This window comes from Oncorhynchus masou, chromosome 15, assembly GCF_036934945.1.
Source record: "Oncorhynchus masou masou isolate Uvic2021 chromosome 15, UVic_Omas_1.1, whole genome shotgun sequence".
Taxonomy (NCBI): domain Eukaryota; kingdom Metazoa; phylum Chordata; class Actinopteri; order Salmoniformes; family Salmonidae; genus Oncorhynchus; species Oncorhynchus masou.
In genome coordinates this window covers 7,031,989-7,047,826 of record NC_088226.1, presented here as the reverse complement: position 1 = coordinate 7,047,826, position 15,838 = coordinate 7,031,989, and positions in this window count along the sequence as shown.

The following is a 15,838-nucleotide window of genomic DNA, read 5'->3' as shown; positions in this document are numbered from 1 at the left end:
TGGCAAACGCTGCGCCAACCTTGATGGAGAGTCAGGAGCTGTTTGGCTGAGTCAGAACCACTGCTTGGGCCTTGAAACACTCGTTTGAATTCCTCAGCAAAGGCAGAGTAGCTGGCACAGCAGGAACTATGGGCATCCCACACAGCAGTAGCCCAGGCCAGGGCTTTTTCCGACAGCAGGGTGATGATATATGCGATCTTAGACCGGTCGGTGGGAAACGACGAGGGTTGCAGCTCAAAGGAGAGAGAACATTGAGTGAGAAACCCTTTACAAGCACTTGGATCACCTGAGAACCGTTGGGGAGGTGGAAGACGAGGTTCAGCCAGGGGGTTAACTGCCATGGGTACGTGAACCTGAGGTACTGGGACGGGAACTGTTGCCGGGGTAATCGATCAGATATTTGCTTAATGGAAGTCAGCATCTCCGACAGAAGATGAGAATGTCTAGCCATTAAGGCCTCTTGCTGAACCAGGGCGGCTTCGTGGCGTTGGACAGTCTCCTGGTGGTGGGACAGCGTGGCAAAAAGGTCCTGGGAACTGGCTGCCTCTGGGTTTATTTTTGGCTCTGTGTTTCTGTCAGGACCCGGTTTCGAACCTGGGTCTCTGGAGTGAGAAACAGTCACTTAACCAACTGAGCCACGAATAGACAGCAGAACCCAGAAGATGAGGCAGACACAGCAGTACTTAAGACGGTGTATTTAATAAAGAAAAAATCCTAAAATACAAAAAATGGCAAATCCAAAAGGTGGTAGGAAAAACACAAAAAGACCTCAAAAGAAACTCACCAAAAAATAAACAAAAACAAAAAACAGAATACCACAAGAACGTCACCCGGAATCGACAAGAGCACACAGAACACTAGGGCAGGGTGCTAACATACAAACACAGAGCACAGAACTGAGGGAAACAAAGGGTTTAAATACAATCAGGGGAAATGAGACACAGGTGCAAATAATAATGGGGATCAAGGGAAAAACATAGGGACAAAAAGCACAATGGGGGCATCTACTGACCAAAACCCGGAACAACCCTGGCCAAATCCTGACAGTTCCTTGCTCAAAACATATGAATGCTGGTGGTTCAATATTCCCAGTTAAGAAATTTTAGGTTGTAGTTATTATAGCAATTATGATGCTTTGACTAGTTCTCTCTATACCATTTGTATTTCATATACCTTTGACTATTGGATGTTCTAATAGGCACTTTAGTATTGCCAGCCTAATCTCAGGAGTTGATAGGCTTGAAGTCATAAACATAAACATCAAGCATTGTTAAGAGCTGCTGGCAAATGTAGTTTGAATGAATGCTTACGAGCCTGCTGCTGCTTACCACCCCTCAGTCAGACTGCTCTATCAAATATCAAATCATAGACTTAATTATAATATAATAAACACAGAAATACAAGTCTTTGGTCATTAATATGGTCAAATCTGGAAACTATCATTTCGAAAACAAGTATTCTTATTCTTTAAGTGAAATACGGAACCGTTCCTTATTTTATCGAATGGGTGGCAACCCTAAGTATAAATATTGCTGTTACATTGCACAACCTTCAGTGTTATGTCATAATTATGTAAAATTCTGGCAAATTATTTTGCAATGAGCCAGGCGGCCCAAACTGTTACAATGAATGCAAGAGAAGTGACACAATTTCCCTGGTTAATATTGCCTACTAACATGAATTTCTTTTAACTAAATATGGAGGTAAAAAAAAGTTCCTTCTGTGTATTGATTTTAAGAAAGGCATTGATGTTTACGCTTAGGCACATTTGTGCAACGATTGTGCTTTTTTCACGAATGCGCTTTTGTTAAATCCTCCCCCATTTGTCGAAGTCGGCTGTGATTCGATGATAAATTAACAGGCACCTTATTGTTATATACAACGCAGGACAAGCTAGTTAACCTAGTAATATCATCAACCATGTGTAGTTAACTAGTGATTATGTGAAGATTAAATTTATCTTATAAAAATCAATGCTAGCTAGCAACTTACCTTGGCTCCTTGCTGCACTTGCGTGACAGGTGGTCAGCCTGCCACACAGTTTCCTCGTGGAATGCAATGTAATCGGCCATAATCGGCATCCAAAAATGCAGATTACCGATTGTTATGAAAACTTGAAATCGGCCCTAATTAATCGGCCATGCCGATATCGGTCGACCTCTGATTTAAATACACACATATTCATCTCCTTTCAGCACCAATTGGTAGATTTAAAAATACTGTGATGTTGTTTATTATGTAGGGTTCGGAAATATCTATGATTTTTTTTATATATGTTTGGAGAGCCTTTATGCACTAAATATATTTGTGAATAAAACATACAGTGGTTTGATTCATTCTGAAAGTTGCCATATTCAATATTGTTCCATTAGATATTGGAAGGTGAGAAAAGTATAGAATAGAGGTTGAACAGTATTCTTATAAATCTACCCTAATAATCTTCATTAATCATAAATGTGACTACAACGGTAAAGTCCTTGTGAACCGTGGTCCAGGCTCCATGTTTAAACTGCTACGTATGGTGCATAATGACTCAAATAGGCTACATGTCCCAAATTATTACAGAACTTGTAATACGTTAACCTAATATGATTCACTATTTCTATCGATACTCAGGAACAACCACACATGACAGAGGAAAGAAAGGTAAACTAACAATGTAATGGAATGATAGTGGCTAATATTTAACACAATACGAATTGTAAAAAATAAAGTGAAAAGTCTGAGCATATAATTAAAACATTATAGAAATCATAAATCAACTTGGTAGGTTTGCCGCTATACTACCGTTTGTGCATGGCTACAGAAGCCTATAGATTGGGTCTCCAAGTTTCATCCCTTGGAATTAAATTCTGCATAATTGTATAAACATTTCTTAAATGTCACTGTGGGAAAGTTGATATGTGTCACGCCCTGACCTTAGAGATCCTTTTAATTCTCTATTTGGTTAGGTCAGGGTGTGACTAGGGTGGGCAATCAATGTTTTCTATTTCTTTGGGAAATGTATGCCTTTCCTACGTTGTCTCTGATTGGGGATCATACTTAGGCAGCCTTTTCCCACCTGTAGTTTGTGGGATCTTGTTTTCTATTGTTGCCGTTTAGCCCTACAAGGCTGTACGTTTCGTTGGTTTTCTCTTTCTTGTTTTGTTGCTGGTTATCATTAATAAATATGATTAACCTACCCCACGCTGCATCTTGGTCCGACCATTCTTACAACGACGAGCGTTACAATATGTTGATATGCTTCAGTTTGCTGCCATATGACTGATTTCACAATTGTCTCCAGCGATCATATGGTAAAATACAGTAGATCTAAAACAATTGTCATTTATATTTGCAATCCCCTTATCCAAACGGGGGAAATGGGAACCAGGTGTGTGTAATCAGACAAGACAGTCCGGGGTTGATGATATTGAATCCCGATCAGTGAAGCCTAGAAAGCCGGTGACGTAGACCTCCAGAACTGGTGAACAGAATGAGCATCAGTACCGGGGGGATCCGTGACACAGCCCCGGCTTCTCCATTGCACCTCGTGCGTCACAACCCTCCAGCGGCCATGTCCCCACAGATGCAGTCCTGCAAACACAAAGAGACACCATTGACAATATTAACGAGGTTGCCAAGGAGTTGAAGTGGGACAGGCACGGCTTGGTTTCTGCGGGTGCTTCTCTGTAAAGCTGGGCCCACTACAGCACAGAGATCCAAGAGAACAGCTCTTGGTAATCGGATCCGGCTCATAAGCCACTTATTATCATTGTCCAGAAAATCTCTCTGAGTTCTTCCATTCGCCAAATCTTCCAACAGTGCTAAAGCAGCCATTGTGCATCAGTACACTTTGTAATTGCATGCCTTTTTATACCCACCCATTTGATTGTCAAAGCTACCTGATTGCGTAACATCTTCAGGTGTGGAAATTACACTGATTGTAACTGACAATGACAAGGCCATTATCATCACATTGACAGTTCTGTGCAATGAACATGTGATAACAATATATGAAACTGTGCACTCATATCTGCCCGATTGAGGCATCGAAAACGGCATCAGTTTAAATGTAATGTGTCCTACTGTTCACCGTATTATTTATGAGAATACATTTCATAACATACAAGTATTGCTTAATAATTACAGATCCATGATTCCCGATTAAACTGTACAACATATTTGAGGGGTTCTTTTTCCCAAAAGAATATCTCAGTTTGTATTTATTATCCTAAATCATGTTTTTTTGTGGGGTTTTTTTGTGGATTCCAGGGAACTCTTCATTTATAATACGAGATAGTTAATATTTGAATTTATTTTAGACAATGGTATCAATTTCAAAGTGTTTCTCAAGTTTCATCCATCTGCCATCAGACTCGCAGTTTCTCATTTCTCCAGTTTATGTGCGTACTATGGGTAAAAGTGTGAAATAAAATAAAGGTGAAATAGATTTTTGAAAAGTGTTCGTGGAGGACCGCACATTCTCTCATCAAGTTGTTTTTTATAAATCCCAAAGTTTGTTTAGAAAGTGGCTTACGCCTTCTTTTGTGCCTACACAACGTTTATAAATGAGGCCCCTGATCTGAACTGATCTGAAAAGCACAATTTTGTATCCCCGTCTAGTGGGGCTACACTATTGCTCTCTGGCTCTGCCAACAACAAAATCACAGACTCAATCTTGCAAAGTTAGATTTGTTTTAGTTTGTTGCATTGAAAAGAGGCTCATATAATGTTGATTAGATCACAGAAAAAACATTGATCTATATAGTGCAAACTAATGACGCGAACTCAGTGAAATCCAATCTCTTGCATCTCTGCCTGCATGGCATTTCTTCTGCCGGCAGTCCTGGAGGAAGTGCACACGCAGTAGTGCAAACGCATTTTAGATGGAATGCTGCTCATGTGGATTGTTTCATGAATAGCTAGATAAAGCCATGGCAGCATCATTGTCCAGTTCCAATAGCAGCCATTGACTTGATTTAATTGTTGCTTGCAGGCACAAAGACTACATTAGCACACACAACAAGATATTCAAAGTAGTTCCCATGAGTGCCTCCTGTTACTATCATAGGCTAGGCACTTGATTAAAGTGTCTTTTAAATTATTTCATAAAATGTTTGTGAGGGTAAATCATTTTCAGTGTAAACTTCAACGAGTTAAACCAGATATAAATATGTAGAAAAGATAATGGAGCCGAGTATACAAAACATTATGAACACCTGCTCTTTCCATGACATAGATTGACCAGATGAATCCAGGTGAAAGCTATGATCCCTTATTGATGTCACTTGTTAAATCCACTTCAATCAGTGTAGATGAAGGGGAAGAGACAGGTAAAAAAAATGTAAGCCTTGAGACAATTGAGACATAGATTATGTATGTGTGTCATTCAGAGGGTGAATGGGAAAAACAAAAAAATTATTGACGTGCCAGGTAGTAGGTGCCAGGCGCACCGGTTCGTGTCAAGAACTGCAACGATGCTGGGTTTTTCACTCTCAACAGTTTCCTCCGTATATCAAGAATAGTCCACCACCCAAAAGACATCCAGCCTACTTGACACAACTGTGGGAAAAGATGGGCCAGCATCCCTGTCGAATTCTTTCGACACCTAGTGGAGTCCCTGCCCCGAAGAATTGAGGCTGTTCTGAGGGAAAAAATGTATATTTGAGACCCAATATTCACCAAAATAAAAACTAGACAGAGAGAAATTCTAAGATTACAAAAATGGCATTGCATGGGGTCCCCATTGATTTTGTTATAATGTTTGAGTCACTCAGATTGCACAAGAACAAGTCATAAGCTATGGCAAAATGTGTAGAATTGCTTAAAAAATGTAAAAAAAATGTCTCTTAGCCCCATGGCAAAATGTGTAGAATTGGAGGAAATTAGCAACATTTTCTCTCTGTGGCCAAAAGGAGGGCCTAAAAAATGTTGGGTCTGAGACTGCACTGTTGGCCAAGGCCACAAGAGCAACAGGTTTAAGTCGATTTCACAAAACAAGCCCAAAGTAGAACGGCACATACAGTGCCTTGCGAAAGTATTCGGCCCCCTTGAACTTTGCGACCTTTTGCCACATTTCAGGCTTCAAACATAAAGATATAAAACTGTATTTTTTTGTGAAGAATCAACAACAAGTGGGACACAATCATGAAGTGGAACAACATTTATTGGATATTTCAAACTTTTTTAACAAATCAAAAACTGAAAAATTAGGCGTGCAAAATTATTCAGCCCCCTTAAGTTAATACTTTGTAGCGCCACCTTTTGCTGCGATTACAGCTGTAAGTCGCTTGGGGTATGTCTCTATCAGTTTTGCACATCGAGAGACTGAATTTTTTTCCCATTCCTCCTTGCAAAACAGCTCGAGCTCAGTGAGGTTGGATGGAGAGCATTTGTGAACAGCAGTTTTCAGTTCTTTCCACATATTCTCGATTGGATTCAGGTCTGGACTTTGACTTGGCCATTCTAACACCTGGATATGTTTATTTTTGAACCATTCCATTGTAGATTTTGCTTTATGTTTTGGATCATTGTCTTGTTGGAAGACAAATCTCCGTCCCAGTCTCAGGTCTTTTGCAGACTCCATCAGGTTTTCTTCCAGAATGGTCCTGTATTTGGCTCCATCCATCTTCCCATCAATTTTAACCATCTTCCCTGTCCCTGCTGAAGAAAAGCAGGGCCAAACCATGATGCTGCCACCACCATGTTTGACAGTGGGGATGGTGTGTTCAGGGTGATGAGCTGTGTTGCTTTTACGCCAAACATAACGTTTTGCATTGTTGCCAAAAAGTTCAATTTTGGTTTCATCTGACCAGAGCACCTTCTTCCACATGTTTGGTGTGTCTCCCAGGTGGCTTGTGGCAAACTTTAAATAACACTTTTTATGGATATCTTTAAGAAATGGCTTTCTTCTTGCCACTCTTCCATAAAGGCCAGATTTGTGCAATATACGACTGATTGTTGTCCTATGGACAGAGTCTCCCACCTCAGCTGTAGATCTCTGCAGTTCATCCAGAGTTATCATGGGCCTCTTGGCTGCATCTCTGATCAGTCTTCTCCTTGTATGAGCTGAAAGTTTAGAGGGACGGCCAGGTCTTGGTAGATTTGCAGTGTTCTGATACTCCTTCCATTTCAAAATTATCGCTTGCACAGTGCTCCTTGGGATGTTTAAAGTTTTGGAAATCTTTTTGTATCCAAATCCGGCTTTAAACTTCTTCACAACAGTATCTCGGACCTGCCTGGTGTGTTCCTTGTTCTTCATGATGCTCTCTGCGCTTTTAACGGACCTCTGAGACTATCACAGTGCAGGTACATTTATACGGAGACTTGATTACACACAGGTGGATTGTATTTATCATCATTAGTCATTTAGGTCAACATTAGATCATTCAGAGATCCTCACTGAACTTCTGGAGAGAGTTTGCTGCACTGAAAGTAAGGGGGCTGAATAATTTTGCACGCCCAATTTTTCAGTTTTTGATTTGTAAAAAAGTTTGAAATATCCAATAAATGTCATTCCACTTCATGATTGTGTCCCACTTGTTGTTGATTCTTCACAAAAAAATAAAGTTTTATATCTTTATGTTTGAAGCCTGAAATGTGGCAAAAGGTTGCAAAGTTCAAGGGGGCCGAATACTTTCGCAAGGCACTGTAGGTTCCTGCTCTGTTTCTTTAGCGTGAGGCAGCTAGCTTTAATGTACAAGAACACCCCTAGATACTAGTCATAAGATAAGGGAAGCATATTAAATCAAAAATCATGAGGCACATTAAACATTAGAGATTTGGAAGAAGACATGTTGCCTTGCCTTTACTTACTGCCTGAAGACGTTATTCTTAGAAAAAAAGGTCATCAAAATTTAATTTTCTTTTGCAACCTTCCGGTTACTAGTCCAACCACTAGGCTACCCTGCCGCCCCGATGCATATGCATACGAGATGAGTAATGTAGGGTATGTAAACATTATATTAAGTGACATTGTTTAAAGTGGCTAGTGATACATTTTTACATCAATTCCCATCCATTTCCATTATTAAAGTGGCTGGAGTTGAGTCAGTATGTTGGCAGCAGCCGCTCAATGTTAGTGGTGGCTGTTTAACAGTCTGATGGCCTTGAGATAGAAGCTGTTTTTCAGTCTCTCGGTCCCTGCTTTGATGCACCTGTACTGACCTCGCCTTCTGGATGATAGAGGGGTAAACAGGCAGTGGCTCGGGTGGTTGTTGTCCTTGATGATCTTTATGACCTTCCTGTGACATCGGGGGGTGTAGGTGTCCTGGAGGGCAGGTAGTTTGCCCCCTGTGATGCGTTGTGCAGACCTCACTACCCTCTGGAGAGCCTTACGGTTGTGTATCGGAGCAGTTGCCGTACCAGGCGGTGATACAGCCCGACATGATGCTCTCAATTGTGCATCTGTAGAAGTTTGTGAGTGCTTTTGGTGACAAGCCGAAGTTCTTCAGCCTCCTGAGGTTGACGAGGCGCTGCTGCGCCTTCTTCACAACGCTGTCTGTGTGGGTGAACCAATTCAGTTTGTCCGTCATGTGTACGCCGAGGAACTTAAAACTTACTACCCTCTCCACTACTCTCCCGTTGATGTGGATAGGGGGATGACCCCTCTGCTGTTTCCTGAAGTCCACAATCATCTCCTTTGTTTTGTTGATGTTGAGAGTGAGGTTATTTTCCTGACACCACACTCCGAGGGCCCTCACCTCCTCCCTGTAGGCCGTCTCGTCGTTGTTGGTAATCAAGCCTACCACTGTAGTGTCGTCCGCAAACTTGATGATTGAGCTGGAGGCGTGCATGGCCACGCAGTCGTGGGTGAACAGGGAGTACAGGAGAGGGCTCAGAACGCACCCTTGTGGGAACCCAGTGTTGAGGATCAGTGGGGTGGAGATGTTGTTACCTACCCTCACCACCTGGGGGTGGCCCGTCAGGAAGTCCAGTACCCAGCTGCACAGGGCGGGGTCGAGACCCAGGTTCTCGAGCTTGATAATGAGTTTGGAGGGTACTATGGTGTTAAATGCTGAGCTGTAGTTGATGAACAGCCTTCTCACATAGGTATTCCTCTTGTCCAGATGGGTTAGGGCAGTGTGCAGTGTAGTTGCGATTGCGTCGTCTGTGGACCTATTGGGGCAGGTAAGCAAATTGGAGTGGGTCTAGGGTGTCAGGTAGGGTGGAGGTGATGTGGTCCTTGACTATTCTCTCAAAGCACTTCATGATGACAGGAAGTGAGTGCTACGGGGCGGTAGTTGTTTAGCTCAGTTACCTTAGCTTTCTTGGGAACAGGAACAATGGTGGCCCTCTTGAAGCATGTGGGAACAGCAGACTGGATAAGGATTGATTGAATATGTCCGTAAACACACCAGCCAGCTGGTCTGCGCATGCTCTGAGGACGCGGCTGGGGATGCCGTCTGGGCCTGCAGCCTTGCGAGGGTCAACACGTTTAAATGTTTTACTCAGGTCGGCTGCAGTGAATGAGAGTCCGCAGGTTTTGGTAGCGGGTGTGTCAGTGGCACTGTATTGTCATCAAAGCGGGGGAAAAAGTTATTTCGTCTGTCTGGGAGCAAGACATCCTGGTCTGTGACGGGGCTGGTTTTCTTTTTGTAATCCGTGATTGACTGTAGACCCTGCCACATACCTCGTGTCTGAGCCGTTGAATTGCGACACTACTTTGTCTCTATACTGACGCTTAGCTTGTTTGATTGCCTTGCAGAGGGAATAGCTACACTGTTTGTATTTTGTCATGTTTCCGGGGATCTTGCCCTGGTTAAAAGCAGTGGTTTGCGCTTTTAGTTTCGCGCAAATGCTGCCATCAATCCACGGTTTCTGGTTTGGAATGTTTTAATCGTTGCTGTGGGTATAACATCGTCAATAAACTTTCTAATGAACTCGCTCACCGAATCAGCGTATTCGTCAATGTTGTTGTTGGACGCAATACGGAACATATCCCAATCCACCTGATCGAAGCAGTCTTGGAGAGTGGAATCAGATTGGTCGCACCAGCGTTGAACAGACCTGAGCGCGAGTAGTATGCTAGGGAGTGGTGCGCGATGTGCCAGTCTCTGGAGGCTTACTAGAAGACCGCCTCGTTTGCCCCTTTTACGGCGTCGTGGTTTAGGGTCGCCGGCTGGGATCCGATCCACTGTCCTGGGTGGAAGGCAAAACACAGGATCCGCTTCGGGAGAGTCATATTCCTGGTCGTAATGATGGTGAGTTGACGTTGCTCTTATATTCAGTAGTTCCTCCCGACTGTATGTAATACAACCTAAGATGACCCGAGGTAACAACGTAAGAAATAACACGTAAAAAAACAATATACTGCATAGTTTCCTAGGAACGCGAAGCGAGGCGGCCATCTCTGTTGGCGCCGGAAGCTCCAACAGAGATGCACTTTATGTATCTAATCCCTCCATTTGAAGGTATCATAAGTATTTGGACAAATTCACTTATAGTGCATCCAATTTAGTTAATAGTTTAGTATTTGGTCCCATACTCCTATGACTACATCAAGCTTGTGGATCTACAAACTTGTTGGATGCATTTGCAGTTTTGGTTGTGTTTCAGATTATGTTGTGCCAAATATAAATGAATGGTCAATTCTATATTGTGTCATTTCGGAGTCATTGTTATTGTAAATAAGAATAGAATATGTTTATGAACACTACATTAATGTGGATGCTACCATGATTACAGATAATCATGAATGAATCGTGAATGAGTGACAAAGTTACAGAGGCATATGTTTCATTGCCTCGAAGCCACTCCTGCGTTGTCTTGGTTGTGTGGATCTCTCTGTACTTTGCTCCGTTCATATTTCCCTCGATTTTGACGAGTCTCCCAGTCTCTGAAAAACATTCCCACAGCATGATGCTTCCCTCACCATGCTTCACCGTAGGGATGGTGCCAGGTTTCCTCCAGACATAACGCTTGGCATTCAGGCGAAATAGTTCAATCTTGGTTTCATCACACCAGAGAATCTTGTTTCTCATGGTCTGAGAGTCCTTTAGGTGCCTTTTGGCAAACTCCAAGCGGTCTGTAATGTGCCTTTCACTGAGGAGCGACTTCCGTCTGGCCACTCTGCCATAAAGGCCTGATTGGTGGAGTGCTGCAGAGATGGTTCTCCTTCTGGAAGGTTCTCCCATCTCCACATTAAAACTCTGGAGCTCTGTCAGAGTGACCATCGGGTTCTTGGTCACATCCCTGACCAAGGCCCTTCTCCCCCTATTGCTCAGTTTGGCCAGGCAGCCAGCTCTAGGAAGAGTCTTGTTGGTTCCAAACTTCTTCCATTTAAGAATGATGGAAGCCACTGTGTTCTTGGGGACCTTCAATGCAACAGAAATGTTTTGTTACCGTTCCCCAGGTCTGTGCCTTGACACAATCCTGTCTCGGAGCTCTAAGGACAATTCCTTCGACCTCATGGCTTGGTTTTTGCTCCGACATGTACTGTCAACTGTGGGACCTTATATAGACAGATGTGTGCCTTTCCAAATTATGTCCTATCAATTGAACTTACCACAGGTGGACTCCAATCAAGTTGTAGAAACATCTCAAGGATGATCAATGAAAACAGGATGCACCTGAGCTCAGTCGAGTCTAAATATTTATGTAACTAAGGTATTTCTGTTCTTTATTTTTAATAAATGTGCAACCATTTCAAGAAACCTGTTTTCGCTTTGTCATTATGGGGTATTGTGTGTAAATTTCTGAGAACATTTATTTTTATTTAATCCATTTTAGAAGGCTGTAACGCAACAAAATGTGGAAAAGGTCAAGGGGTCTGAATACTTTCTGAAGGCACTGTATATTCTATTCTTATTTACAATAAAGTGACTCCATAAAGACACAATACATTATTTACCATTAATTTCTATTTGGCACAACATAATCCGAAACACAACCAGAACAAACTGCAAATGCATCCAACATGTGTGGAGTCACAAGCTTGATGTAGTCATTGCGTGCTCGGAAAATGGGACCAAACACTAAACTATTGACTAAATGTAATACTCTATAAATTAATTTGTCCAAATACTTATGACACCTTTAAATGGGTGTACACAAAGTGCTTTAATTTCTAAATGGTAAAACAGATATGTATGATATGAAAATACCCTCAAATGAAAGGTGATATTTTGTACTGTTGCCTCATGTAAAATATCTTAACTCAAATTTAAAATGCTGGTGTATAGTATAACCAAATTAAATTAAGTTTTCGCTTCACTGTCCAAATAAATACATTGGAGAGTGTACATGTTTTTTTTTTTACCTTTATTTAACCAGGCAAGTCAGTTAAGAACACATTCTTATTTTCAATGACGGCCTGGGAACAGTGGGTTAACTGCCTGTTCAGGGGCAGAACGACAGATTTGTACCTTCTCAGCTCGGGGGTTTGAACTTGCAACCTTCTGATTACTAGTCCAACGCTCTAACCACTAGGCTACGCTGCCGCCCCGGAGGGTGATGTAGCATAGTTACCCACCTGTGCCATGAGAACTAGCAAGCCCGTGGCTGCATTTACAATGGCTTTGATTAGATTTTGGGGCGTAGGGACAGGAGACATAGAAAATCATCATTCTAGATGGTTGTCTTTTTAATGTATTTGGTGCTCTAATCTCTCAACAAGTTTTCCTGTCCTTATAGTCCAATTCACCAGCACAATACAGCATTACTGGTTCCAACAAATCCACTACTTCCTATGGTTCCTCACTGCAGCCAGATAGGCACTCATAATCAGACTGCAGTATAATCAGTTATCATTTCAGAATATTGCCATTTAGGGTTTCAAGCACATATAGATACGACAATCTCTTGTTAGGCAGGATGTCACAGTACAATGCATTGAAATATAATTACAGTTTTTGCATGTGTGAGGAGAACAAAATGGAATTTGGAACAATGAAATATCTTCCCTTATCTCTGACAGTTTTTCAACCTAGGCTGAATAATATCAATAACCCAGGTAGATTGTTGCTTAAAGTTATGGACAAAAGAGAAGTAGTTGATATTTCCTATGTTATATCTTCCTTTCTATTTTCACACATCCCATAAGTCCAATCAGGGCCATGTATTAATGGCTACTACCTTCACAAGGTAAGGGTCCTCTGTGTTTAGCAAACAATACAAAGCACTTTACCTGAGACATGCAAAGCAAAATGCTTCAACAAGATACTATATCACTTTTTTCCTTTCACCCTGATGGTTGTCCAAATGGTAGTGTTTGTTAATCATCAACTTGTTATTGTACGCTTTCTTTGTGCGCTTATTACATTTTAGACTGACATCTCAACATCTGTAATTTTAGAGTCTTTTTCATGACTTCAATCAAAGTGTAATTTCTCTGGTATATTGCCAAGCTTTATGATTGTTTACAACATTTATATTTAAAATGCAAAGGCGTATGTCTCTCTCAATCTACACGCCTGACACTGAAATGGGGCAGTTGAAAGGCTGTGTCATTTGCAGTAGCTTTATGCACTTAAAGCTAGAATCCTTAATTGAAACAATAACAAAGCGGCCACTCTCCGTCTGTTTTACTAACAAAGCTGAGGGAAGGACCTGGAGAAATGTAACCACTCTCAAATTCATAGACTGTGCTATGAATGTAAGGACTGACCATCCATGTGTCACACCCTGACCATAGTTTGCTTTGTATGTTTATGTTTTTTTGTGTGTTTTTTTCCCCACCTTTATTGAACCAGGTAGGCTAGTTGAGAACAAGTTCTCATTTGCAACTGCGACCTGGCCAAGATAAAGCATAGCAGTGTGAACAGACAACACAGGGTTACACATGGAATAAACAATTAACAAGTCGATAACACAGTAGAAAAAAAGAGTCTATATACATTGTGTGCAAAAGGCATGAGGAGGTAGGTGAATCATTACAATTTTGCAGATTAACATTGGAGTGATAAATGATCAGATGGTCATGTACAGGTAAAGATATTGGTGTGCAAAAAAGCAAATAAATATAAACAGTATGGGGATGAGGTAGGTAAAATTGGGTGGGCTATTTATCGATAGACTATGTACAGCTGCAGTGATCGGTTAGCTGCTCAGATAGCAGATGTTTGAAGTTGGTGAGGGAGATAAAAGTCTCCAACTTCAGCGATTTTTGCAATTCGTTCCAGTCACAGGCAGCAGAGAACTGGAACGAAAGGCGGCCAAATGAGGTGTTGGCTTTAGGGATGATCAGTGAGATACACCTGCTGGAGTGCATGCTACGGGTGGGTGTTGCCATCGTGACCAGTGAACTGAGATAAGGCGGAGCTTTACCTAGCATGGACTTGTAGATGACCTGGAGCCAGTGGGTCTGGCGACGAATATGTAGCGAGGGCCTGCCGACAAGAGCATACAGGTCGCAGTGGTGGGTGGTATAAGGTGCTTTAGTGACAAAACGGATGGCACTGTGATAAACTGCATCCAGTTTGCTGAGTAGAGTGTTGGAAGCTATTTTGTAGATGACATCGCAGAAGTCGAGGATCGGTAGGATAGTCAGTTTTACTAGGGTAAGTTTGGCGGCGTGAGTGAAGGAGGCTTTGTTGCGGAATAGAAAGCCGACTCTAGATTTGACTTTAGATTGGAGATGTTTGACATGAGTCTGGAAGGAGAGTTTACAGTCTAGCCAGACACCTAGGTACTTATAGATGTCCACATATTCTAGGTCGGAACCATCCAGGGTGGTGATGCTAGGCGGGCGTGCGGGTGCAGGCAGCGAATGGTTGAAAAGCATGCATTTGGTTTTACTAGCGCTTAAGAGCAGTTGGAGGCCACAGAAGGAATGCTGTATGGCATTGAAGCTCCTTTGGAGGTTAGATAGCACAGTGTCCAAGGACGGGCCGGAAGTATACAGAATGGTGTCGTGTGCGTAGAGGTGGATCAGGGAATCGCCCGCAGCAAGAGCAACATCATTGATATATACAGAGAAAAGAGTCGGCCCGAGAATTGAACCCTGTGGCATCCCCATAGAGACTGCCAGAGGACCGGACAGCATGCCCCCCGATTTGACACACTGAGGCTACTGAGTCTGCCGATAAGAATATGGTGATTGACAGAGTCGAAAGCCTTGGCAAGGTCGATGAAGACGGCTGCATAGTACTGTCTTTTATCGATGGCGGTTATGATATCGTTTAGGACCTTGAGCGTGGCTGAGGTGCACCCGTGACCGGCTCGGAAAACAGATTGCAAACCTGAGAAGGTACGGTGGGATTCGAGATGGTCAGTGACCTGTTTGTTGACTTGGCTTTCGAAGACCTTAGATAGGCAGGGCAGGATGGATATAGGTCTGTAACAGTGTGGGTCCAGGGTGTCTCCCCCTTTGAAGAGGGGGTGACTGCGGCAGCTTTCCAATCCTTGGGGATCTCAGACGATATGAAAGAGAGGTTGAACAGGCTGGTAATAGGGGTTGCGACCATGGCGGCAGTTAGTTTCAGAAATAGAGGGTCCAGATTGTCAAGCCCAGCTGATTTGTACGGGTCCAGGTTTTGCAGCTCTTTCAGAACATCTGCTATCTGGATTTGGGTAAAGGAGAACGTGGAGAGGCTTGGGGGGGGGGCTGTTGGCCGAGGTTGGAGTAGCCAGGAGGAAGGCATGGCCAGCCGTTGAGAAATGCTTGTTGAAGTTTTCGATAATCATGGATTTATCGGTGGTGACCGTGTTACCTAGCCTCAGTGCAGTGGGCAGCTGGGAGGAGGTGCTCTTGTTCTCCATGGACTTCACACTGTCCCAAAACCTTTTGGAGTTAGAGCTACAGGATGCAAATTTCTGCCTGAAGAAGCTGGCCTTTGCTTTCCTGACTGACTGCGTGTATTGGTTCCTGACTTCCCTGAACAGTTGCATATCGCGGGGACTATTCGATGCTATTGCA